Here is a 27260-nt window from a genome sequence, read left to right as displayed (position 1 = left end):
AAGGTATTATATACACACTGGTATTAACTAACGTGATAAGGTATTATATACACACTGATATTAACTAACGTGATAAGGTATTATATACACACTGGTGTTAACTAACATGTGATAAGGTATTATATACACACTGGTGTTAACTAACTAACTAACATGTGATAAGGTATTATATACACACTGGTGTTAACTAACATGTGATAAGGTATTATATACACACTGGTGTTAACTAACTAACTAACATGTGATAAGGTATTATATACACACTGGTGTTAACTAACTAACACGTGATAAGGTATTATATACACACTGGTGTTAACTAACTAACATGTGATAAGGTATTATATACACACTGGTATTAACTAACGTGATAAGGTATTATATACACACTGGTGTTAACTAACTAACTAACATGTGATAAGGTATTATATACACACTGGTATTAACTAACATGTGATAAGGTATTATATACACACTGGTGTTAACTAACATGTGATAAGGTATTATATACACACTGGTATTAACTAACTAACTAACATGTGATAAGGTATTATATACACACTGGTGTTAACTAACATGTGATAAGGTATTATATACACACTGGTATTAACTAACTAACTAACATGTGATAAGGTATTATATACACACTGGTATTAACTAACGTGATAAGGTATTATATACACACTGGTGTTAACTAACATGTGATAAGGTATTATATACACACTGGTGTTAACTAACATGTGATAAGGTATTATATACACACTGGTGTTAACTAACTAACTAACATGTGATAAGGTATTATATACACACTGATATTAACTAACATGTGATAAGGTATTATATACACACTGGTGTTAACTAACACTAACATGTGATAAGGTATTATATACACACTGGTATTAACTAACTAACTAACATGTGATAAGGTATTATATACACACTGATATTAACTAACATGTGATAAGGTATTATATACACACTGGTGTTAACTAACATGTGATAAGGTATTATATACACACTGGTATTAACTAACGTGATAAGGTATTATATACACACTGGTATTAACTAACGTGATAAGGTATTATATACACACTGGTATTAACTAACGTGATAAGGTATTATATACACACTGGTGTTAACTAACATGTGATAAGGTATTATATACACACTGGTGTTAACTAACTAACTAACATGTGATAAGGTATTATATACACACTGGTGTTAACTAACATGTGATAATAAGGTATTATATACACACTGGTGTTAACTAACTAACTAACATGTGATAAGGTATTATATACACACTGGTGTTAACTAACTAACACGTGATAAGGTATTATATACACACTGGTGTTAACTAACTAACTAACATGTGATAAGGTATTATATACACACTGGTGTTAACTAACTAACTAACTAACATGTGATAAGGTATTATATACACACTGGTATTAACTAACATGTGATAAGGTATTATATACACACTGGTGTTAACTAACTAACTAACTAACATGTGATAAGGTATTATATACACACTGGTGTTAACTAACATGTGATAAGGTATTATATACACACTGGTATTAACTAACATGTGATAAGGTATTATATACACACTGGTATTAACTAACATGTGATAAGGTATTATATACACACTGGTGTTAACTAACATGTGATAAGGTATTATATACACACTGGTATTAACTAACATGTGATAAGGTATTATATACACACTGGTGTTAACTAACATGTGATAAGGTATTATATACACACTGGTGTTAACTAACATGTGATAAGGTATTATATACACACTGGTATTAACTAACATGTGATAAGGTATTATATACACACTGGTGTTAACTAACATGTGATAAGGTATTATATACACACTGGTATTAACTAACATGTGATAAGGTATTATATACACACTGGTATTAACTAACATGTGATAAGGTATTATATACACACTGGTGTTAACTAACATGTGATAAGGTATTATATACACACTGGTATTAACTAACATGTGATAAGGTATTATATACACACTGGTATTAACTAACATGTGATAAGGTATTATATACACACTGGTATTAACTAACATGTGATGAGGTATTATATACACACTGGTGTTAACTAACATGTGATAAGGTATTATATACACACTGGTGTTAACTAACATGTGATAAGGTATTATATACACACTGGTATTAACTAACATGTGATAAGGTATTATATACACACTGGTGTTAACTAACATGTGATGAGGTATTATATACACACTGGTGTTAACTAACATGTGATAAGGTATTATATACACACTGGTATTAACTAACATGTGATGAGGTATTATATACACACTGGTGTTAACTAACTAACTAACATGTGATGAGGTATTATATACACACTGGTATTAACTAACATGTGATAAGGTATTATATACACACTGGTATTAACTAACATGTGATGAGGTATTATATACACACTGGTGTTAACTAACTAACATGTGATAAGGTATTATATACACACTGGTGTTAACTAACTAACTAACATGTGATAAGGTATTATATACAGACTGGTGTTAACTAACTAACATGTGATAAGGTATTATATACACACTGGAATTAACTATCATGATAAGGTATTATATACACACTGGTATTAACTAACGTGATAAGGTATTATATACACACTGGTGTTAACTAACTAACATGTGATAAGGTATTATATACACACTGATATTAACTAACGTGATAAGGTATTATATACACACTGGTGTTAACTAACATGTGATAAGGTATTATATACACACTGGTATTAACTAACGTGATAAGGTATTATATACACACTGGTGTTAACTAACATGTGATAAGGTATTATATACACACTGGTGTTAACTAACATGTGATAAGGTATTATATACACACTGATATTAACTAACGTGATAAGGTATTATATACACACTGGTGTTAACTAACTAACTAACATGTGATAAGGTATTATATACACACTGATATTAACTAACGTGATAAGGTATTATATACACACTGGTGTTAACTAACTAACTAACATGTGATAAGGTATTATATACACACTGATATTAACTAACGTGATAAGGTATTATATACACACTGGTGTTAACTAACATGTGATAAGGTATTATATACACACTGGTATTAACTAACGTGATAAGGTATTATATACACACTGATATTAACTAACGTGATAAGGTATTATATACACACTGGTATTAACTAACATGTGATAAGGTATTATATACACACTGGTATTAACTAACATGTGATAAGGTATTATATACACACTGGTGTTAACTAACGTGATAAGGTATTATATACACACTGGTGTTAACTAACATGTGATAAGGTATTATATACACACTGATATTAACTAACGTGATAAGGTATTCCTGTTGTATGACAGTGAATTCCCCCATGAGAGACGTAGTTATGTAGTGTTGAATAGTGGGTGATGATGAGATCTTACGTTGGGCCTGTACCACGTAGAAGGAGATGGGTTCAGTCCAGGATCCGTTGCCAGCCAGGGAGGTGGCTCTGACCCGGGCAGAGTAGTTACCAGGTCCAAGGTTACTGAGCCTGGCACCATGCTGCTCTCGATACAGCTGGCGAGACACACACTCATGCTTCTCTGACTGGACAGACAAGAGAAACACGCTGTTAAGACTCCTGCTTCAACCACACGGCTGCAGGCCGTTAGCTACCTCTCCACTGAGCAGCTGTCCTGCATCACACCAACATTACTGGGTTACCACTGGGTTACCACTGGGTTACCACTGGGTTACCACTGGGTTACCACTGGGTTACCACTGGGTTACCCCCCCCCATACAATGTCAACGATCAGTCATCATCCTCACCACCAACATTACTGGGTTACCCCCCCCCCCACAATGTCAACGATCAGTCATCATCCTCACCACCAACATTACTGGGTCACCCCCCCCATACAATGTCAACGATCAGTCATCATCCTCACCACCAACATTACTGGGTTACCCCCATACAATGTCAACCAACATCAGTCATCATCCTCACCACCAACATTACTGGGTTACCCCCCCCCCCCATACAATGTCAACGATCAGTCATCATCCTCACCACCAACATTACTGGGTTACCCCCATACAATGTCAACGATCAGTCATCATCCTCACCACCAACATTACTGGGTTACCCCCCATACAATGTCAACGATCAGTCATCATCCTCACCACCAACATTACTGGGTTACCCCCCCCCCCATACAATGTCAACGATCAGTCATCATCCTCACCACCAACATTACTGGGTTACCCCCCATACAATGTCAACGATCAGTCATCATCCTCACCACCAACATTACTGGGTTACCCCCCATACAATGTCAACAATCAGTCATCATCCTCACCACCAACATTACTGGGTTACCCCCCATACAATGTCAACGATCAGTCATCATCCTCACCACCAACATTACTGGGTTACCCCCCATACAATGTCAACGATCAGTCATCATCCTCACCACCAACATTACTGGGTTACCCCCCCATACAATGTCAACGATCAGTCATCATCCTCACCACCAACATTACTGGGTTACCCCCCATACAATGTCAACGATCAGTCATCATCCTCACCACCAACATTACTGGGTTACCCCCATACAATGTCAACGATCAGTCATCATCCTCACCACCAACATTACTGGGTTACCCCCATACAATGTCAACGATCAGTCATCATCCTCACCACCAACATTACTGGGTTACCCCCCATACAATGTCAACGATCAGTCATCATCCTCACCACCAACATTACTGGGTTACCCCCATTACAATGTCAACGATCATCATCATCCTCACCACCAACATTACTGGGTTACCCCCATTACAATGTCAACGACAGATCAGTCATCATCCTCACCACCAACATTACTGGGTTACCCCCCATACAATGTCAACGATCAGTCATCATCCTCACCACCAACATTACTGGGTTACCCCCCCATACAATGTCAATCAGTCATCAGTCATCATCCTCACCACCAACATTACTGGGTTACCCCCATACAATGTCAACGATCAGTCATCATCCTCACCACCAACATTACCAACATTACTGGGTTACCCCCCCATACAATGTCAACGATCAGTCATCATCCTCACCACCAACATTACTGGGTTACCCCCATACAATGTCAACGATCAGTCATCATCCTCACCACCAACATTACTGGGTTACCCCCCATACAATGTCAACGATCAGTCATCATCCTCACCACCAACATTACTGGGTTACCCCCCATTACAATGTCAACGATCAGTCATCATCCTCACCACCAACATTACTGGGTTACCCCCATACAATGTCAACGATCAGTCATCATCCTCACCACCAACATTACTGGGTTACCCCCATACAATGTCAACGATCAGTCATCATCCTCACCACCAACATTACTGGGTTACCCCCCATACAATGTCAACGATCAGTCATCATCCTCACCACCAACATTATATTATTGTCAACGATTCATCATATTTATTATATTAACATTACTGGGTTACCCCCCATACAATGTCAACGATCAGTCATCATCCTCACCACCAACATTACTGGGTTACCCCCCCATCAATGTCCACCAGTCATCATCCTCACCACCAACATTACTGGGTTACCCCCCATACAATGTCAACGATCAGTCATCATCCTCACCACCAACATTACTGGGTTACCCCCCCATACAATGTCAACGATCAGTCATCATCCTCACCACCAACATTACTGGGTTACCCCCCCCATACAATGTCAACGATCAGTCATCATCCTCACCACCAACATTACAATGTCAGGTTCATCCCCCCATTACTGGGTTTACAATGTCAACGATCAGTCATCATCCTCACCACCAACATTACTGGGTTACCCCCCATACAATGTCAACGATCAGTCATCATCCTCACCACCAACATTACTGGGTTACCCCCCCCCATACAATGTCAACGATCAGTCATCATCCTCACCACCAACATTACTGGGTTACCCCCCCATACAATGTCAACGATCAGTCATCATCCTCACCACCAACATTACTGGGTTACCCCCCATACAATGTCAACGATCAGTCATCATCCTCACCACCAACATTACTGGGTTACCCCCCCATACAATGTCAACGATCAGTCATCATCCTCACCACCAACATTACTGGGTTACCCCCCCCCCATACAATGTCAACGATCAGTCATCATCCTCACCACCAACATTACTGGGTTACCCCCATACAATGTCAACGATCAGTCATCATCCTCACCACCAACATTACTGGGTTACCCCCATACAATGTCAACGATCAGTCATCATCCTCACCACCAACATTCACCACTGGGTTACCCCCCCATACAATGTCAACGATCAGTCATCATCCTCACCACCAACATTACTGGGTTACCCCCCATACAATGTCAACGATCAGTCATCATCCTCACCACCAACATTACTGGGTTACCCCCATACAATGTCAACGATCAGTCATCATCCTCACCACCAACATTACTGGGTTACCCCCATACAATGTCAACGATCAGTCATCATCCTCACCACCAACATTACTGGGTTACCCCCATACAATGTCAACGATCAGTCATCATCCTCACCACCAACATTACTGGGTTACCCCCATACAATGTCAACGATCAGTCATCATCCTCACCACCAACATTACTGGGTTACCCCCCATACAATGTCAACGATCAGTCATCATCCTCACCACCAACATTACTGGGTTACCCCCCATACAATGTCAACGATCAGTCATCATCCTCACCACCAACATTACTGGGTTACCCCCCATACAATGTCAACGATCAGTCATCATCCTCACCACCAACATTACTGGGTTACCCCCATTACAATGTCAACGATCAGTCATCATCCTCACCACCAACATTACTGGGTCATCATCCTCACCACCAACATTACCCCCCTCATTACAATGTCAACGATCAGTCATCATCCTCACCACCAACATTACTGGGTTACCCCCCATACAATGTCAACGATCAGTCATCATCCTCACCACCAACATTACTGGGTTACCCCCCATACAATGTCAACGATCAGTCATCATCCTCACCACCAACATTACTGGGTTACCCCCCCATACAATGTCAACGATCAGTCATCATCCTCACCACCAACATTACTGGGTTACCCCCCATACAATGTCAACGATCAGTCATCATCCTCACCACCAACATTACTGGGTTACCCCCCATACAATGTCAACGATCAGTCATCATCCTCACCACCAACATTACTGGGTTACCCCCATACAATGTCAACGATCAGTCATCATCCTCACCACCAACATTACTGGGTTACCCCCCATACAATGTCAACGATCAGTCATCATCCTCACCACCAACATTACTGGGTTACCCCCATACAATGTCAACGATCAGTCATCATCCTCACCACCAACATTACTGGGTTACCCCCATACAATGTCAACGATCAGTCATCATCCTCACCACCAACATTACTGGGTTACCCCCCATACAATGTCAACGATCAGTCATCATCCTCACCACCAACATTACTGGGTTACCCCCATACAATGTCAACGATCAGTCATCATCCTCACCACCAACATTACTGGGTTACCCCCCCCATACAATGTCAACGATCAGTCATCATCCTCACCACCAACATTACTGGGTTACCCCCCATACAATGTCAACGATCAGTCATCATCCTCACCACCAACATTGCTGGGTTACCCCCCATACAATGTCAACGATCAGTCATCATCCTCACCACCAACATTACTGGGTTACCCCCCATACAATGTCAACGATCAGTCATCATCCTCACCACCAACATTACTGGGTTACCCCCATACAATGTCAACGATCAGTCATCATCCTCACCACCAACATTACTGGGTTACCCCCCATTACAATGTCAACGATCAGTCATCATCCTCACCACCAACATTACTGGGTTACCCCCCCATACAATGTCAACGATCAGTCATCATCCTCACCACCAACATTACTGGGTTACCCCCCATACAATGTCAACGATCAGTCATCATCCTCACCACCAACATTACTGGGTTACCCCCCATACAATGTCAACGATCAGTCATCATCCTCACCACCAACATTACTGGGTTACCCCCCATACAATGTCAATCGATCAGTCATCATCATCTCACCACCAACATTACTGGGTTACCCCCCATACAATGTCAACGATCAGTCATCATCCTCACCACCAACATTACTGGGTTACCCCCCCATACAATGTCAACGATCAGTCATCATCCTCACCACCAACATTACTGGGTTACCCCCCATACAATGTCAACGATCAGTCATCATCCTCACCACCAACATTACTGGGTTACCCCCATACAATGTCAACGATCAGTCATCATCCTCACCACCAACATTACTGGGTTACCCCCCATACAATGTCAACGATCAGTCATCATCCTCACCACCAACATTACTGGGTTACCCCCCATACAATGTCAACGATCAGTCATCATCCTCACCACCAACATTACTGGGTTACCCCCCATACAATGTCAACGATCAGTCATCATCCTCACCACCAACATGGGTACTGTCATCATCCTCACCACCAACATTGCTTACCCCCCCCCATTACAATGTCAACGATCAGTCATCATCCTCACCACCAACATTACTGGGTTACCCCCATACAATGTCAACGATCAGTCATCATCCTCACCACCAACATTACTGGGTTACCCCCCATACAATGTCAACGATCAGTCATCATCCTCACCACCAACATTACTGGGTTACCCCCATACAATGTCAACGATCAGTCATCATCCTCACCACCACCATTACTGGGTTACCCCCCCCATACAATGTCAACGATCAGTCATCATCCTCACCACCAACATTACTGGGTTACCCCCCATTACAATGTCAACGATCAGTCATCATCCTCACCACCAACATTACTGGGTTACCCCCCCCATACAATGTCAACGATCAGTCATCATCCTCACCACCAACATTACTGGGTTACCCCCCCCCCCCATTACAATGTCAACGATCAGTCATCATCCTCACCACCAACATTACTGGGTTACCCCCCCATTACAATGTCAACGATCAGTCATCATCCTCACCACCAACATTACAATGTCAACGATTCATCATCCCCCATACAATGTTAACCCCCATCAATGTCATCATCATCCTCACCACCAACATTACTGGGTTACCCCCCATACAATGTCAACGATCAGTCATCATCCTCACCACCAACATTACTGGGTTACCCCCCCCCCATACAATGTCAACGATCAGTCATCATCCTCACCACCATTGAGGAAGGGAGCAGTGGAGAGATGTGTCTCTTACCTCAGTGCCCAGTCTGAACTTGATCTCATACATGAGGATGAGTGCGTTGGGGGACGAGGGTTCAGGCCAGCGGAGGAACACAGAATCATCCTCTCCAGTCCAGATCACTGGGCCTGGGATGTCATCCGCCTTCTCTGTTGGTACGAGACATGACACAACATGTTACATATGGACCACATCAGAGGGGTTTACTGTGAAGCAAGCTAAATCTCCTCCTGCTTTAATAAAGTTACCAGCTTCCAGCTTCAGTTCACCAGCTTCAGTTCACCAGCTTCAGTTCACCAGCTTCACATTCCTGAGGGGTTTACTGTGAAGCAAGCTAAATCTCCTCCTGCTTTAATAAAGTTACCAGCTTCAGTTCACCAGCTTCAGTTCACCAGCTTCACATTCCTGAGGGTTTACTGTGAAGCAAGCTAAATCTCCTCCTGCTTTAATAAAGTTACCCAGCTTCAGTTCACTTCACATTCCTGAGGGGTTTACTGTGAAGCAAGCTAAATCTCCTCCTGCTTTAATAAAGTTACCAGCTTCAGTTCACCAGCTTCACATTCCTGAGGGTTTACTGTGAAGCAAGCTAAATCTCCTCAGGCTTTAATAAAGTTACCAGCTTCAGTTCACCAGCTTCACATTCCTGAGGGGTTTACTGCGAAGCAAGCTAAATCTCCTCCTGCTTTAATAAAGTTACCCAGCTTCAGTTCACTTCACATTCCTGAGGGGTTTACTGAAGCAAGCTAAATCTCCTCAGGCTTTAATAAAGTTACCAGCTTCAGTTCACTTCACATTCCTGAGGGTTTACTGTGAAGCAAGCTAAATCTCCTCAGGCTTTAATAAAGTTACCAGCTTCAGTTCACCAGTTCACATTCCTGAGGGGTTTACTGTGAAGCAAGCTAAATCTCCTCAGGCTTTAATACCAGCTTCAGTTCACCAGCTTCAGTTCACCAGCTTCAGTTCTCTTCACATTCCTGAGGGGTTTACTGTGAAGCAAGCTAAATCTCCTCAGGCTTTAATAAAGTTACCCAGCTTCAGTTCACCAGCTTCAGTTCTCTTCACATTCCTGAGGGGTTTACTGTGAAGCAAGCTAAATCTCCTCAGGCTTTAATAAAGTTACCAGCTTCAGTTCACCAGCTTCAGTTCACCAGCTTCAGTTCACCAGCTTCAGTTCTCTTCACATTCCTGAGGGGTTTACTGTGAAGCAAGCTAAATCTCCTCAGGCTTTAATAAAGTTACCCAGCTTCAGTTCACCAGCTTCAGTTCACCAGCTTCAGTTCTCTTCACATTCCTGAGGGGTTTACTATGAAGCAAGCTAAATCTCCTCAGGCTTAAATAAAGTTACCAGCTTCAGTTCACCAGCTTCAGTTCACCAGCTTCACATTCCTGAGGGTTTACTATGAAGCAAGCTAAATCTCCTCCTGCTTTAATAAAGTTACCAGCTTCAGTTCTCTTCACATTCCTGAGGGGTTTACTATGAAGCAAGCTAAATCTCCTCAGGCTTAAATAAAGTTACCCAGCTTCAGTTCACCAGCTTCACATTCCTGAGGGGTTTACTATGAAGCAAGCTAAATCTCCTCAGGCTTAAATAAAGTTACCCAGCTTCAGTTCACCAGCTTCAGTTCACCAGCTTCACATTCCTGAGGGGTTTACTATGAAGCAAGCTAAATCTCCTCAGGCTTTAATAAAGTTACCAGCTTCAGTTCGCCTCACATTCCTTAGGGGTTTACTATGAAACAAGCTAAATCTCCTCAGGCTTAAATAAAGTTACCCAGCTTCAGTTCGCTTCACATTCCATCTCAGGCTTCATCCGTACTACGATGGTGGATATTGCTCGTCCCCCTACCGGATAGCTCCAGTCGAACGCCCAACTCTTCATTGAGACAACGCTGAAACACCAATCCATGTGCGGGCGAGTCAGTGCCACATTTTCAATTTTGCCGAGAAAAAAATTAAATAATGGGTGAAAAGTAACCTTGCAAATTCAGCGAGCTATGGTGTGAAATAGGCTGCTATTGCTGTTATTACATATTAACGCAGTCTTGCACGATCACCTAGCTCTTTCCATAACATGACTGTATTAAATCATACTGAAGTTCCACTGTGCAGTAAGTTTCAAATGTGGGGACATTTACAGAGAGCAGAGGGGGGAAGAACAGAGGAGGAACAGCAGCATGTGAACACAGAGCAGAGGGGGGAAGAACAGAGGAGGAACAGCAGCATGTGAACACAGAGCAGAGGGGGGAAGAACAGAGGAGGAACAGCAGCATGTGAACACAGAGCAGAGGGGGGAAGAACAGAGGAGGAACAGCAGCATGGGAACACAGAGCAGAGGGGGGAAGAACAGAGGAGGAACAGCAGCATGTGAACACAGAGCAGAGGGGGGAAGAACAGAGGAGGAACAGCAGCATGTGAACACAGAGCAGAGGGGGGAAGAACAGAGGAGGAACAGCAGCATGTGAACACAGAGCAGAGGGGGGAAGAACAGAGGAGGAACAGCAGCATGTGAACACAGAGCAGAGGGGGAAGAACAGAGGAGGAACAGCAGCATGTGAACACAGAGCAGAGGGGGGAAGAACAGAGGAGGAACAGCAGCATGTGAACACAGAGCAGAGGGGGGAAGAACAGAGGAGGAACAGCAGCATGTGAACACAGAGCAGAGGGGGGAAGAACATTAATGAATTAGAATTGAGTGCGAATTTGTTTTTGGCTACAAAACACATAGGAATTATAGAAATTCCACTATCACCCATGGACTTTTGGGGCATGGTCTTTCAGACTAGGGTCTTTCTCTCTCCACCCATGGGCTATTGGGGCATGGTCTTTCAGACTAGGGTCTTTCTCTCCACCCCATGGGCTATTGGGGCATGGTCTTTCAGACTAGGGTCTTTCTCTCCACCCCATGGGCTATTGGGGCATGGTCTTTCAGACTAGGGTCTTTCTCTCCACCCCATGGGCTATTGGGGCATGGTCTTTCAGACTAGGGTCTTTCTCTCCACCCCATGGGCTATTGGGGCATGGTCTTTCAGACTAGGGTCTTTCTCTCCACCCCATGGACTATTGGGGCATGGTCTTTCAGACTAGGGACTTTCTCTCCACCCCATGGGCTATTGGGGCATGGTCTTTCAGACTAGGGTCTTTCTCTCCACCCCATGGGCTATTGGGGCATGGTCTTTCAGACTAGGGTCTTTCTCTCCACCCCATGGTCTATTGGGGCATGGTCTTTCAGACTAGGGTCTTTCTCTCCACCCCATGGACTATTGGGGCATGGTCTTTCAGACTAGGGTCTTTCTCTCCACCCCATGGTCTATTGGGGCATGGTCTTTCAGACTAGGGACTTTCTCTCCACCCCATGGGCTATTGGGGCATGGTCTTTCAGACTAGGGTTTTCTCTCCATCCCCATGGTCTATTGGGGCATGGTCTTTCAGACTAGGGACTTTCTCTCTTGAACATGCTTAGAATGATGTCTTGTATTTATTATTATAGATCCCCATTAGTTCCTGCCAAGGCAGCAGCTACTCTTCCCGGGGTTTATTATGGATCCCCATTAGTTCCTGCCAAGGCAGCAGCTACTCTTCCTGGGGTTTATTATGGATCCCCATTAGTTCCTGCCAAGGCAGCAGCTACTCTTCCTGGGGTTTATTATGGATCCCCATTAGTTCCTGCCAAGGCAGCAGCTACTCTTCCTGGGGTTTATTATGGATCCCCATTAGTTCCTGCCAAGGCAGCAGCTACTCTTCCTGGGGTTTATTATAGATCCCCATTAGTTCCTGCCAAAGCAGCAGCTACTCTTCCTGGGGTTTATTATGGATCCCCATTAGTTCCTGCCAAAGCAGCAGCTACTCTTCCTGGGGTTTATTATGGATCCCCATTAGTTCCTGCCAAGGCAGCAGCTACTCTTCCTGGGGTTTATTATGGATCCCCATTAGTTCCTGCCAAGGCAGCAGCTACTCTTCCTGGGGTTTATTATGGATCCCCATTAGTTCCTGCCAAGGCAGCAGCTACTCTTCCTGGGGTTTATTATGGATCCCCATTAGTTCCTGCCAAGGCAGCAGCTACTCTTCCTGGGGTTTATTATGGATCCCCATTAGTTCCTGCCAAGGCAGCAGCTAGTCTTCCTGGGGTTTATTATGGATCCCCATTAGTTCCATTAGTTCTGCCAAGGCAGCAGCTACTCTTCCTGGGGTTTATTATGGATCCCCATTAGTTCCTGCCAAGGCAGCAGCTACTCTTCCTGGGGTTTATTATGGATCCCCATTAGTTCATGCCAAGGCAGCAGCTACTATTCCTGGGGTATATTATGGATCCCCATTAGTTCCTGCCAAGAGTTAGCCTGCCCTGGAGCAGGTTAGTTCTGAATGCAGGATAGTGGAGTTAGCCCTGAGTTAGCCTGCCCTGGAGCAGGTTAGTTCTGAATGCAGGATAGTGGAGTTAGCCCTGAGTTAGCCTGCCCTGGAGCAGGTTAGTTCTGAATGCAGGATAGTGGAGTTAGCCCTGAGTTAGCCTGCCCTGGAGCAGGTTAGTTCTGAATGCAGGATAGTGGAGTTAGCCCTGAGTTAGCCTGCCCTGGAGCAGGTTAGTTCTGAATGCAGGATAGTGGAGTTAGCCCTGAGTTAGCCTTCCCTGGAGCAGGTTAGGTCTGAATGCAGGATAGTGGAGTTAGCCCTGAGTTAGCCTTCCCTGGAGCAGGTTAGTCCTGAGTTAGCCTGCCCTGGAGCAGGTTAGTTCTGAATGCAGGATAGTGGAGTTAGCCCTGAGTTAGCCTGCCCTGGAGCAGGTTAGTTCTGAACGCAGGATACTGGAGTTAGCCCTGAGTTAGCCTTCCCCAGAGCAGGTTAGTTCTGAATGATTGGTTGTCATAGAAATGTACCTGGCTAAAAATTGAGCCACTTTCGTATGACCAGATATCCCGAGTTGAATTCTGAGTTGACCAAAGTTACCTCACTAACTCCTCAAACCTGCTTCGTTGGATACCCTCAAAACTGCTTCATAGGATACCCCTCAAACCTGCTTCATAGGGATACCCCTCAAACCTGCTTCGTTGGGATACCCTCAAACCTGCTTCATCGGATACCCCGCCAACCTGCTTCATAGGATACCCCTCAAACCTGCTTCGTAGGATACCCCTCAAACCTGCTTCGTAGGATACCCCTCAAACCTGCTTCATAGGATACCCCTCAAACCTGCTTCGTAGGATACCCCTCAAACCTGCTTCATAGGATACCCCTCAAACCTGCTTCATAGGATACCCCTCAAACCTGCTTCGTAGGATACCCCTCAAACCTGCTTCATAGGATACCCCTCAAACCTGCTTCATAGGATACCCCTCAAACCTGCTTCATAGGATACCCCTCAAACCTGCTTCATAGGATACCCCTCAAACCTGCTTCATAGGATACCCCTCAAACCTGCTTCATAGGATACCCCTCAAACCTGCTTCATAGGATACCCCTCAAACCTGCTTCGTGGGATACCCCTCAGACCTGCTTCGTAGGATACCCCTCAAACCTGCTTCATGGGATACCCCTCAGACCTGCTCCGTAGGATACCCCTCAAACCTGCTTCGTGGGATACCCCTCAAACCTGCTTCATAGGATACCCCTCAAACCTGCTTCATAGGATACCCCTCAAACCTGCTTCGTAGGATACCCCTCAAACCTGCTTCGTAGGATACCCCTCCAACCTGCTTCATAGGATACCCCTCAAACCTGCTTCGTAGGATACCCCTCAAACCTGCTTCATAGGATACCCCTCAAACCTGCTTCATAGGATACCCCTCAAACCTGCTTCATAGGATACCCCTCAAACCTGCTTCATAGGATACCCCTCAAACCTGCTTCGTGGGATACCCCTCAAACCTGCTTCATAGGATACCCCTCAAACCTGCTTCATAGGATACCCCTCAAACCTGCTTCATAGGATACCCCTCAAACCTGCTTCATAGGATACCCCTCAAACCTGCTTCATAGGATACCCCTCAAACCTGCTTCATAGGATACCCCTCAAACCTGCTTCATGGATACCCCTCAAACCTGCTTCGTGGGATACCCTCAAACCTGCTTCGTGGGATACCCCTCAGACCTGCTCCGTAGGATACCCCTCAAACCTGCTTCGTGGGATACCCCTCAAACCTGCTTCATATGATACCCCTCAAACCTGCTTCATAGGATACCCCTCAAACCTGCTTCATGGGATAAACCTGCTTCGTGGACCCCTCCAACCTGCTTCATAGGATACCCCTCAAACCTGCTTCGTAGGATACCCCTCAAACCTGCTTCGTGGGATACCCCTCAAACCTGCTTCATAGGATACCCCTCAAACCTGCTTCATAGGATACCCCTCAAACCTGCTTCATAGGATACCCCTCAAACCTGCTTCGTAGGATACCCCTCAAACCTGCTTCGTAGGATACCCCTCAAACCTGCTTCATAGGATACCCCTCAAACCTGCTTCGTGGGATACCCCTCAAACCTGCTTCGTAGGATACCCCTCAAACCTGCTTCATAGGATACCCCTCAAACCTGCTTCGTAGGATACCCCTCAAACCTGCTTCATAGGATACCCCTCAAACCTGCTTCGTAGGATACCCCTCAAACCTGCTTCATAGGATACCCCCTCAAACCTGCTTCATAGGATACCCCTCAGACCTGCTTCGTAGGATACCCCTCAAACCTGCTTCATAGGATACCCCTCAGACCTGCTTCGTAGTTCCAATGAACATATGTTAAATCAGTGTCAGTCATAAAATCTTCTCGTAGTGATGACAATATATGACATGATAACACACATGAATTCACCTCACGCAAACAAGTGTCAGGAATCAAGATGAACTCTGCAGTGCTGAGTAACTTAACTCAAATCTTAATGTTTAGTCTCAACCAAAGCTCTACTGTATAATGAAAGAGAGACGAGGGAGCAGTACGAACCTGCAGGTTTGGTCCTGGAGAAGACGAACTCTGCCGCGCTGCAGCGTTTCACCTGTTGGTTACAGGCGTGGACGTCGATCCTGTAAACCGTGAACGGCTGCAGACCGGATATCTGCAGCTCCCGCTCGCTGACTGCCCACTCTACGAAGTCATACTCCCTGTCCGCTAACTCCGCCTCTGTAGCGTTGGCCCAAAGGTCAGGTGACGTGGCGTTAGGGTAGGTGGTCACACCACGGTGGATGGTACGGTTGGCCACGCCAAATAGATCCCGACGGCGCCGGTCTGGAGGTCTGGAGGAGAGGGAGAGAGAGCAGAGGGTTGTGGGAGTGACAATCACAGTCGTCCAAACACTAACAATACACTATAGTCAACAAATAGCCTGTGTGGTGGAATCCTTTCAATGCCAAACACGGCTTGGATTTTCAGCAGTAGAGAGGATTGTTCAGTTAGAATCTCCCTCCCTCTATTACATTGATCCAGTCGGTCCTGTAAATTAGACCAACCAGACGGGTAAATTAGACTAACCAGATGGTAAATTAGACTAACCAGATGGTAAATTAGACTAACCAGACGGGTAAATTAGACTAACCAGACGGGTAAATTAGACTAACCAGATGGTAAATTAGACCAACCAGACGGGTAAATTAGACCAACCAGATGGTAAATTAGACCAACCAGATGGTAAATTAGACCAACCAGATGGTAAATTAGACTAACCAGATGGTAAATTAGACCAACCAGATGGTAAATTAGACCAACCAGACGGATAAATTAGACTAACCAGACAGTAAATTAGACCAACCAGATGGTAAATTAGACTAACCAGACAGTAAATTAGACTAACCAGACAGTAAATTAGACCAACCAGACAGTAAATTAGACTAACCAGACGGGTAAATTAGACTAACCAGACAGTAAATTAGACTAACCAGACGGGTAAATTAGACTAACCAGATGGTAAATTAGACTAACCAGATGGTATATTAGACTAACCAGATGGTAAATTAGACTAACCAGATGGTAAATTAGACTAACCAGACAGTAAATTAGACTAACCAGACGGTAAATTAGACTAACCAGACGGTAAATTAGACTAACCAGACAGTAAATTAGACTAACCAGACGGGTAAATTAGACTAACCAGATGGTAAATTAGACTAACCAGATGGTAAATTAGACTAACCAGATGGTAAATTAGACTAACCAGATGGTAAATTAGACTAACCAGATGGTAAATTAGACTAACCAGACAGTAAATTAGACTAACCAGACGGGTAAATTAGACTAACTAACCAGACGGTAAATTAGACTAACCAGACGGTAAATTAGACTAACCAGATGGGTAAATTAGACTAACCAGACGGTAAATTAGACTAACCAGACGGTAAATTAGACTAACCAGACGGTAAATTAGACTAACCAGATGGTAAATTAGACTAACCAGATGGTAAATTAGACTAACCAGATGGTAAATTAGACTAACCAGACAGTAAATTAGACTAACCAGACGGGTAAATTAGACTAACTAACCAGATGGTAAATTAGACTAACCAGACGGTAAATTAGACTAACCAGACGGGTAAATTAGACTAACCAGATGGTGAAAAATTAGACTAACCAGATGGTAAATTAGACTAACCAGATGGTAAATTAGACTAACCAGATGGTAAATTAGACTAACCAGACGGTAAATTAGACTAACCAGACGGGTAAATTAGACTAACCAGACGGTAAATTAGACTAACCAGACGGGTAAATTAGACTAACCAGACGGTAAATTAGACCAACCAGACGGGTAAATTAGACTAACCAGACAGTAAATTAGACCAACCAGACGGGTAAATTAGACCAACCAGATGGTAAATTAGACCAACCAGATGGTAAATTAGACTAACCAGATGGTAAATTAGACCAACCAGATGGTAAATTAGACCAACCAGATGGTAAATTAGACTAACCAGACGGTAAATTAGACTAACCAGATGGTAAATTAGACTAACCAGATGGTAAATTAGACTAACCAGATGGTAAATTAGACTAACCAGATGGTAAATTAGACTAACCAGATGGTAAATTAGACCAACCAGACGGTAAATTAGACCAACCAGATGGTAAATTAGACTAACCAGATGGTAACAGACCAACCAGATGGTAAATTAGACCAACCAGATGGTAAATTAGACTAACCAGATGGTAACAGACCAACCAGATGGTAAATTAGACTAACCAGATGGTAAATTACACTAACCAGATGGTAAATTAGACTAACCAGACGGTAAATTAGACCAACCAGATGGTAAATTAGATTAACCAGATGGTAAATTAGACCAACCAGATGGTAACAGACCAACCAGATAGTAAATTAGACTAACAGATGGTAAATTAGACCAACCAGATGGTAAATTAGACTAACCAGATGGTAAATTAGACCAACCAGATGGTAAATTAGACTAACCAGATGGTAAATTAGACCAACCAGATGGTAAATTAGACCAACCAGATGGTAAATTAGACTAACCAGATGGTAAATTAGACCAACCAGATGGTCAATTAGACTAACCAGATGGTATATTAGACTAACCAGATGGTAATTAGACTAACCAGATGGTAAATTAGACCAACCAGATGGTAAATTAGACCAACCAGATGGTAAATTAGACTAACCAGATGGTAACAGACCAACCAGATGGTAAATTAGACTAACCAGATGGTAACAGACCAGACCAGATGGTAAATTAGACTAACCAGACGGTAAATTAGACCAACCAGATGGTAAATTAGATTAACCAGATGGTAAATTAGACCAACCAGATGGTAACAGACCAACCAGATAGTAAATTAGACCAACCAGATGGTATATTAGACTAACCAGATGGTAACAGACCAACCAGATGGTAAATTAGACCAACCAGATGGTAACAGACCAACCAGATGGTAAATTAGACCAACCAGATGGTAAATTAGACTAACCAGATGGTAAATTAGACCAACCAGATGGTAAATTAGACCAACCAGATGGTAAATTAGACTAACCAGATGGTAAATTAGACTAACCAGATGGTAAATTAGACATGCATTCAGTCTTTATAGACCAACTGGTATCATTAGACTAACCAGATGGTAAATTAGACCAACCAGATGTAAATTAGACCAACCAGATGGTGAATTAGACCAACCAGATGGTAAATTAGACTAACCAGATGGTAAATTAGACTAACCAGATGGTAAATTAGACTAACAGGATGGTAAATTAGACTAACCAGATGGTAAATTAGACCAACCAGATGGTAAATTAGACCAACAGGATGGTAAATTAGACTAACCAGACGGTAAATTAGACATGCATTCAGTCTTTATATTACTGTATCATAGACTAACCAGATGGTAAATTAGACCAACCAGATGGTAAATTAGACCAACCAGATGGTAAATTAGACTAACCAGATGGTAAATTAGACCAACCAGATGGTAAATTAGACCAACAAGATGGTAAATTAGACTAACCAGATGGTAAATTAGACTAACCAGATGGTAAATTAGACATTCATTCAGTCTTTATATTACTGTATCATAGACTAACCAGATGGTAAATTAGACCAACCAGACGGTAAATTAGACTAACCAGACGGTATATTAGACCAACCAGATGGTAAATTAGACTAACCAGATGGTAAATTAGATGAACCAGATGGTAAATTAGACCAACCAGATGGTAAATTAGACTAACCAGACGGTAAATTAGACCAACCAGATGGTAAATTAGACTAACCAGATGGTAAATTAGACCAACCAGACGGTAAATTAGACTAACAGGATGGTAAATTAGACTAACCAGATGGTAAATTAGACCAACCAGATGGTAAATTAGACTAACCAGACGGTAAATTAGACTAACCAGACGGTAAATTAGACATGCATACAGTCTTTATATTACTGTATCATCGACTAACCAGACGGTAAATTAGACTAACCAGACGGTAAATTAGACATGCATACAGTCTTTATATTACTGTATCATAGACCAACCAGATGGTAAATTAGACTAACCAGATGGTAAATTAGACTAACCAGATGGTAAATTAGACCAACCAGACGGTAAATTAGACTAACAGGATGGTAAATTAGACTAACAGGATGGTAAATTAGACTAACAGGATGGTAAATTAGACTAACCAGATGGTAAATTAGACTAACAGGATGGTAAATTAGACTAACCAGATGGTAAATTAGACCAACCAGATGGTAAATTAGACCAACAGGATGGTAAATTAGACTAACCAGACGGTAAATTAGACCAACCAGATGGTAAATTAGACTAACCAGATGGTAAATTAGACTAACCAGATGGTAAATTAGACCAACCAGATGGTAAATTAGACCAACCAGATGGTAAATTAGACATGCATTCAGTCTTTATATTACTGTATCATAGACCAACCAGATGGTAACAGACCAACCAGATGGTAAATTAGACTAACCAGATGGTAAATTAGACCACCCAGATGGTAACAGACCACCCAGATGGTAACAGACCACCCAGATGGTAACAGACCAACCAGATGGTACCAGACCAACCAGATGGTAACAGATGGTAACAGACCAACCAGATGGTAACAGACCAACCAGATGGTAACTAACAGATGGTAACAGACCAACCAGATGGTAACAGATGGCAACAGACCAACCAGATGGTAACACCCTGAGACGGGCCAGATCCGCCCCCACCCTGAGACCCAGATGCCGTCCGCCCCCACCCTGAGACGGGCCAGATCCGTCCCCCACCCCTGAGACGGGCCGTCCGTCCCCCACCCTGAGACGGGCCGTCCGCCCCCACCCTGAGACGGGCCGTCCGCCCCACCCTGAGACGGGCCAGATGGTAAATTAGCCCCCCAGACGGGCCTAACCAGCCCCCACCCAGATGAGACGGGCCGTCCGCCCCACCCAGATGAGACGGGCCGATGGCCCCCACCCTGAGACGGGCCGTCCGTCCCCACCCTGAGACGGGCCAGTCCGCCCCCCCCACCCTGAGACGGGCCGTCCGCCCCCACCCTGAGACGGGCCGTCCGCCCCACCCTGAGACGGGCCGTCCGCCCCACCCTGAGACGGGCCGTCCGCCCCCACCCTGAGACCGGGTCCGCCCCCACCCTGAGACCGGCCGTCCGCCCCCACCCTGAGACGGGCCGTCCGTCCCCCACCCTGAGACGGGCCGTCCGCCCCACCCTGAGACGGGCCGTCCGCCCCCACCCTGAGACGGGCCATCCGCCCCCACCCTGAGACGGGCCGTCCGCCCCCACCCTGAGACCGGCCGTCCGCCCCCACCCTGAGACCGGCCGTCCGCCCCCACCCTGAGACCGGCCGTCCGCCCCACCCTGAGACCGGCCAGTCCGCCCCCACCCTGAGACGGGCCGTCCGCCCCCCACCCTGAGACGGGCCGTCCGCCCCCCACCCTGAGACGGGCCGTCCGTCCCCCACCCTGAGACGGGCCGTCCGTCCCCCACCCTGAGACGGGCCGTCCGTCCCCCACCCTGAGACGGGCCGTCCGCCCCCCACCCTGAGACGGGCCGTCCGCCCCCCACCCTGAGCATTGATTCATCATCAGAGGCTGTAGAGAAACCAGATTTAGTCATCACATATAATTTAACAGTTCATTTCAATAATTTATTAGAATTAACCGGTTTCTGAGTTATTTATGCAAGGAAAAATAATCCCGTTAAATCTCAGTAACCGGGTTCACGCCAGTCAACCGTACTGCGTAATGATCATGATATTTAATCAGCTTCTTGATATGCCACACCTGTCAGGTAGATGGATTATCTTGGCAAAGGAGAAGTGCTCACTAACAGGGATTTAAACATATTTGTGCACAGAATTTGAGAGGAATAAGCTGTTTGTGAGTATGGAGCATTTCTGGGATCTTTTATTTCAGCTCATGACCAACACCTTATGTGTGACCGTTTATATTGTTGTTTAGTTACACTAGTAATAGTCGTTTATATTGTTGTTTAGTTACACTAGTAATAGTTGTTTATATTGTTGTTTAGTTACACTAGTAATAGTTGTTTATATTGTTGTTTAGTTACACTAGTAATAGTTGTTTATATTGTTGTTTAGTTACACTAGTAATAGGCGTTTATATTGTTGTTTAGTTACACTAGTAATAGTCGTTTATATTGTTGTTCAGTTACACTAGTAATAGTCGTTTATATTGTTGTTTAGTTACACTAGTAATAGTTGTTTATATTGTTGTTCAGTTACACTAGTAATAGTCGTTTATATTGTTGTTTAGTTACACTAGTAATAGTTGTTTATATTGTTGTTTAGTTACACTAGTAATAGTTGTTTATATTGTTGTTTAGTTACACTAGTAATAGTTGTTTATATTGTTGTTTAGTTACACTAGTAATAGTTGTTTATATTGTTGTTTAGTTACACTAGTAATAGTTGTTTATATTGTTGTTTAGTTACACTAGTAATAGTTGTTTATATTGTTGTTTAGTTACACTAGTAATAGTTGTTTATATTGTTGTTTAGTTACACTAGTAATAGTTGTTTATATTGTTGTTTAGTTACACTAGTAATAGTTGTTTATATTGTTGTTTAGTTACACTAGTAATAGTTGTTTATATTGTTGTTTAGTTACACTAGTAATAGTTGTTTATATTGTTGTTTAGTTACACTAGTAATAGTTGTTTATATTGTTGTTTAGTTACACTAGTAATAGTCGTTTATATTGTTGTTTAGTTACACTAGTAATAGTTGTTTATATTGTTGTTTAGTTACACTAGTAATAGTCGTTTATATTGTTGTTTAGTTACACTAGTAATAGTTGTTTATATTGTTGTTTAGTTACACTAGTAATAGTTGTTTATATTGTTGTTTAGTTATACTAGTAAGAGTTGTTTATATTGTTGTTTAGTTACACTAGTAATAGTTGTTTATATTGTTGTTTAGTTACACTAGTAATAGTTGTTTATATTGTTGTTTAGTTACACTAGTAATAGTTGTTTATATTGTTGTTTAGTTACACTAGTAATAGTTGTTTATATTGTTGTTTAGTTACACTAGTAATAGTTGTTTATATTGTTGTTTAGTTACACTAGTAATAGTTGTTTATATTGTTGTTTAGTTACACTAGTAATAGTCGTTTTATATTGTTGTTTAGTTACACTAGTAATAGTTGTTTATATTGTTGTTTAGTTACACTAGTAATAGTCGTTTATATTGTTGTTTAGTTACACTAGTAATAGTTGTTTATATTGTTGTTTAGTTACACTAGTAATAGTTGTTTATATTGTTGTTTAGTTATACTAGTAATAGTTGTTTATATTGTTGTTTAGTTACACTAGTAATAGTTGTTTATATTGTTGTTTAGTTACACTAGTAATAGTTGTTTATATTGTTGTTTAGTTACACTAGTAATAGTCGTTTATATTGTTGTTCAGTTACACTAGTAATAGTCGTTTATATTGTTGTTTAGTTACACTAGTAATAGTTGTTTATATTGTTGTTCAGTTACACTAGTAATAGTCGTTTATATTGTTGTTTAGTTACACTAGTAATAGTTGTTTATATTGTTGTTCAGTTACACTAGTAATAGTTGTTTATATTGTTGTTCAGTTACACTAGTAATAGTTGTTTATATTGTTGTTCAGTTACACTAGTAATAGTTGTTTATATTGTTGTTCAGTTACACTAGTAATAGTTGTTCATATTGTTGTTTAGTTACACTAGTAATAGTTGTTTATATTGTTGTTTAGTTACACTAGTAATAGTTGTTCAGTATAAATGGCCATTTGTTCAACAAGACGGCTCATATTTGTTTTCCATTTCAGAAGATTTAGGTTGTGTCCTACTGGATCCTCCCCAGGTGTGTGTTACGGCCTGTGATCTGCTTACCTGGGGGTAAAGATAGAGTTGTGTAAAAAGTTCTCAAAGACTTTTCTGTATGAAGCGTCAGCTGCCTCTGCCTCCAGGTCTCCTACAGATTTAGGACAGGGACAGCACGGCCCCTTGTCCCCCCACCAACGTCTGGTTTAGTAGGCTTCAGGTCCTCCTCCATGTCAGTCAACCCGATGTAGCAGCTATACGGACCGGGATCTTCAGTTCTGAGGAGAGACGGAGAGAGGAGGGGTTAGGGTGGAGGGGTTAGGGTGGAGGGGTTAGGGTGGAGGGGTCAGGGTGGAGGGGTCAGGGTGGAGGGGCAGGGTGGAGGGGTCAGGGTAGAGGGTCAGGGTGGAGGGGTCAGGGTGGAGGGGTCCAGGGGTAGAGGGGTCAGGGTGGAGGGGTCAGGGTGGAGGGGTTAGGGTGGAGGGGTCAGGGTAAAGGGGTCAGTGTGGAGGGGTCAGGGTAGTGACCTTTCGAGCAGTAGTTGTGTTGGTATAGCTCTCTGTCTTCAGCCTGTTGCTGCCAGCGGACCAGGTAATAGGTGTGGTTCCCGTTGGGGGAGGCAGGGGGAGACCAGCGGACCACCAGGTTGGTAGAGGAGTTAGAGTATGTTCTCACATCCAGGGGCATGGACGGCTCTACAGGAAACAGATTATATTATAACAGTTCTCACATCCAGGGGCATGGACGGCTCTACAGGAAACAGATTATATTATAACAGTTCTCACATCCAGGGGCATGGACGGCTCTACAGGAAACAGATTATATTATAACAGTTCTCACATCCAGGGGCATGGACGGCTCTACAGGAAACAGATTATATTATAACAGTTCTCACATCCAGGGACATGGACGGCTCTACAGGAAACAGATTATATTATAACAGTTCTCACATCCAGGGACATGGACGGCTCTACAGGAAACAGATTATATTATAACAGTTCTCACATCCAGGGACATGGACTAACAGGCTCTACAGGAAACAGATTATATTATAACAGTTCTCACATCCAGGGACATGGACGGCTCTACAGGAAACAGATTATATTATAACAGTTCTCACATCCAGGGGCATGGACGGCTCTACAGGAAACAGATTATATTATAACAGTTCTCACATCCAGGGGCATGGACGGCTCTACAGGAAACAGATTATATTATAACAGTTCTCACATCCAGGGGCATGGACGGCTCTACAGGAAACAGATTATATTATAACAGTTCTCACATCCAGGGACATGGACGGCTCTACAGGAAACAGATTATATTATAACAGTTCTCACATCCAGGGGCATGGACGGCTCTACAGGAAACAGATTATATTATAACAGTTCTCACATCCAGGGACATGGACGGCTCTACAGGAAACAGATTATATTATAACAGTTCTCACATCCAGGGACATGGACGGCTCTACAGGAAACAGATTATATTATAACAGTTCTCACATCCAGGGACATGGACGGCTCTACAGGAAACAGATTATATTATAACAGTTCTCACATCCAGGGGCATGGACGGCTCTACAGGAAACAGATTATATTATAACAGTTCTCACATCCAGGGACATGGACGGCTCTACAGGAAACAGATTATATTATAACAGTTCTCACATCCAGGGACATGGACGGCTCTACAGGAAACAGATTATATTATAACAGTTCTCACATCCAGGGGCATGGACGGCTCTACAGGAAACAGATTATATTATAACAGTTCTCACATCCAGGGGCATGGACGGCTCTACAGGAAACAGATTATATTATAACAGTTCTCACATCCAGGGGCATGGACGGCTCTACAGGAAACAGATTATATTATAACAGTTCTCACATCCAGGGACATGGACAGCTCTACAGGAAACAGATTATATTATAACAGTTCTCACATCCAGGGACATGGACGGCTCTACAGGAAACAGATTATATTATAACAGTTCTCACACCCAGGGACATGGACGGCTCTACAGGAAACAGATTATATTATAACAGTTCTCACATCCAGGGACATGGACGGCTCTACAGGAAACAGATTATATTATAACAGTTCTCACATCCAGGGACATGGACGGCTCTACAGGAAACAGATTATATTATAACAGTTCTCACATCCAGGGACATGGACGGCTCTACAGGAAACAGATTATATTATAACAGTTCTCACATCCAGGGACATGGACGGCTCTACAGGAAACAGATTATATTATAACAGTTCTCACATCCAGGGACATGGACGGCTCTACAGGAAACAGATTATAACAGTTTCTCACATCCAGGGGCATGGACGGCTCTACAGGAAACAGATTATAACAGTTCTCACATCCAGGGGCATGGACGGCTCTACAGGAAACAGATTATATTATAACAGTTCTCACATCCAGGGACATGGACGGCTCTACAGGAAACAGATTATATTATAACAGTTCTCACATCCAGGGGCATGGACGGCTCTACAGGAAACAGATTATATTATAACAGTTCTCACATCCAGGGGCATGGACGGCTCTACAGGAAACAGATTATATTATAACAGTTCTCACATCCAGGGACATGGACGGCTCTACAGGAAACAGATTATATTATAACAGTTCTCACATCCAGGGACATGGACGGCTCTACAGGAAACAGATTATATTATAACAGTTCTCACATCCAGGGACATGGACGGCTCTACAGGAAACAGATTATATTATAACAGTTCTCACATCCAGGGACATGGACGGCTCTACAGGAAACAGATTATAACAGTTCTCACATCCAGGGACATGGACGGCTCTACAGGAAACAGATTATATTATAACAGTTCTCACATCCAGGGACATGGACGGCTCTACAGGAAACAGATTATATTATAACAGTTCTCACATCCAGGGGCATGGACGGCTCTACAGGAAACAGATTATATTATAACAGTTATCACATCCAGGGACATGGACGGCTCTACAGGAAACAGATTATATTATAACAGTTCTCACATCCAGGGACATGGACGGCTCTACAGGAAACAGATTATATTATAACAGTTCTCACATCCAGGGGCATGGACGGC

At 43.1% G+C, this 27260-nt stretch overlaps 1 long non-coding RNA gene and 1 pseudogene across 2 annotated transcripts; both read right to left on the bottom strand.

The window, feature by feature from the left end:
• LOC118383828 (insulin-like growth factor 1 receptor) overlaps positions 1 to 27260 on the bottom strand; it is a 62324-nt pseudogene that overhangs the window by 24599 nt on the left and 10465 nt on the right.
• LOC127925820 (uncharacterized) lies at positions 14510 to 15568 on the bottom strand. 2 transcript variants are annotated; one of them, XR_008122360.1, is made up of 3 exons: positions 15459 to 15568; positions 15236 to 15260; positions 14510 to 14885 (listed from the first exon to the last, which is right to left on the bottom strand). It is a non-coding gene; the product is annotated as an uncharacterized LOC127925820 (long non-coding RNA). The 2 variants fall into 2 exon arrangements; XR_008122359.1 differs by lacking the exon at positions 15236 to 15260 and adding an exon at positions 14961 to 14985.

This window comes from Oncorhynchus keta, unplaced genomic scaffold, assembly GCF_023373465.1.
Source record: "Oncorhynchus keta strain PuntledgeMale-10-30-2019 unplaced genomic scaffold, Oket_V2 Un_contig_6315_pilon_pilon, whole genome shotgun sequence".
Lineage (NCBI taxonomy): Eukaryota > Metazoa > Chordata > Actinopteri > Salmoniformes > Salmonidae > Oncorhynchus > Oncorhynchus keta.
This window is presented reverse-complemented; position numbering and strand designations above follow the sequence as displayed.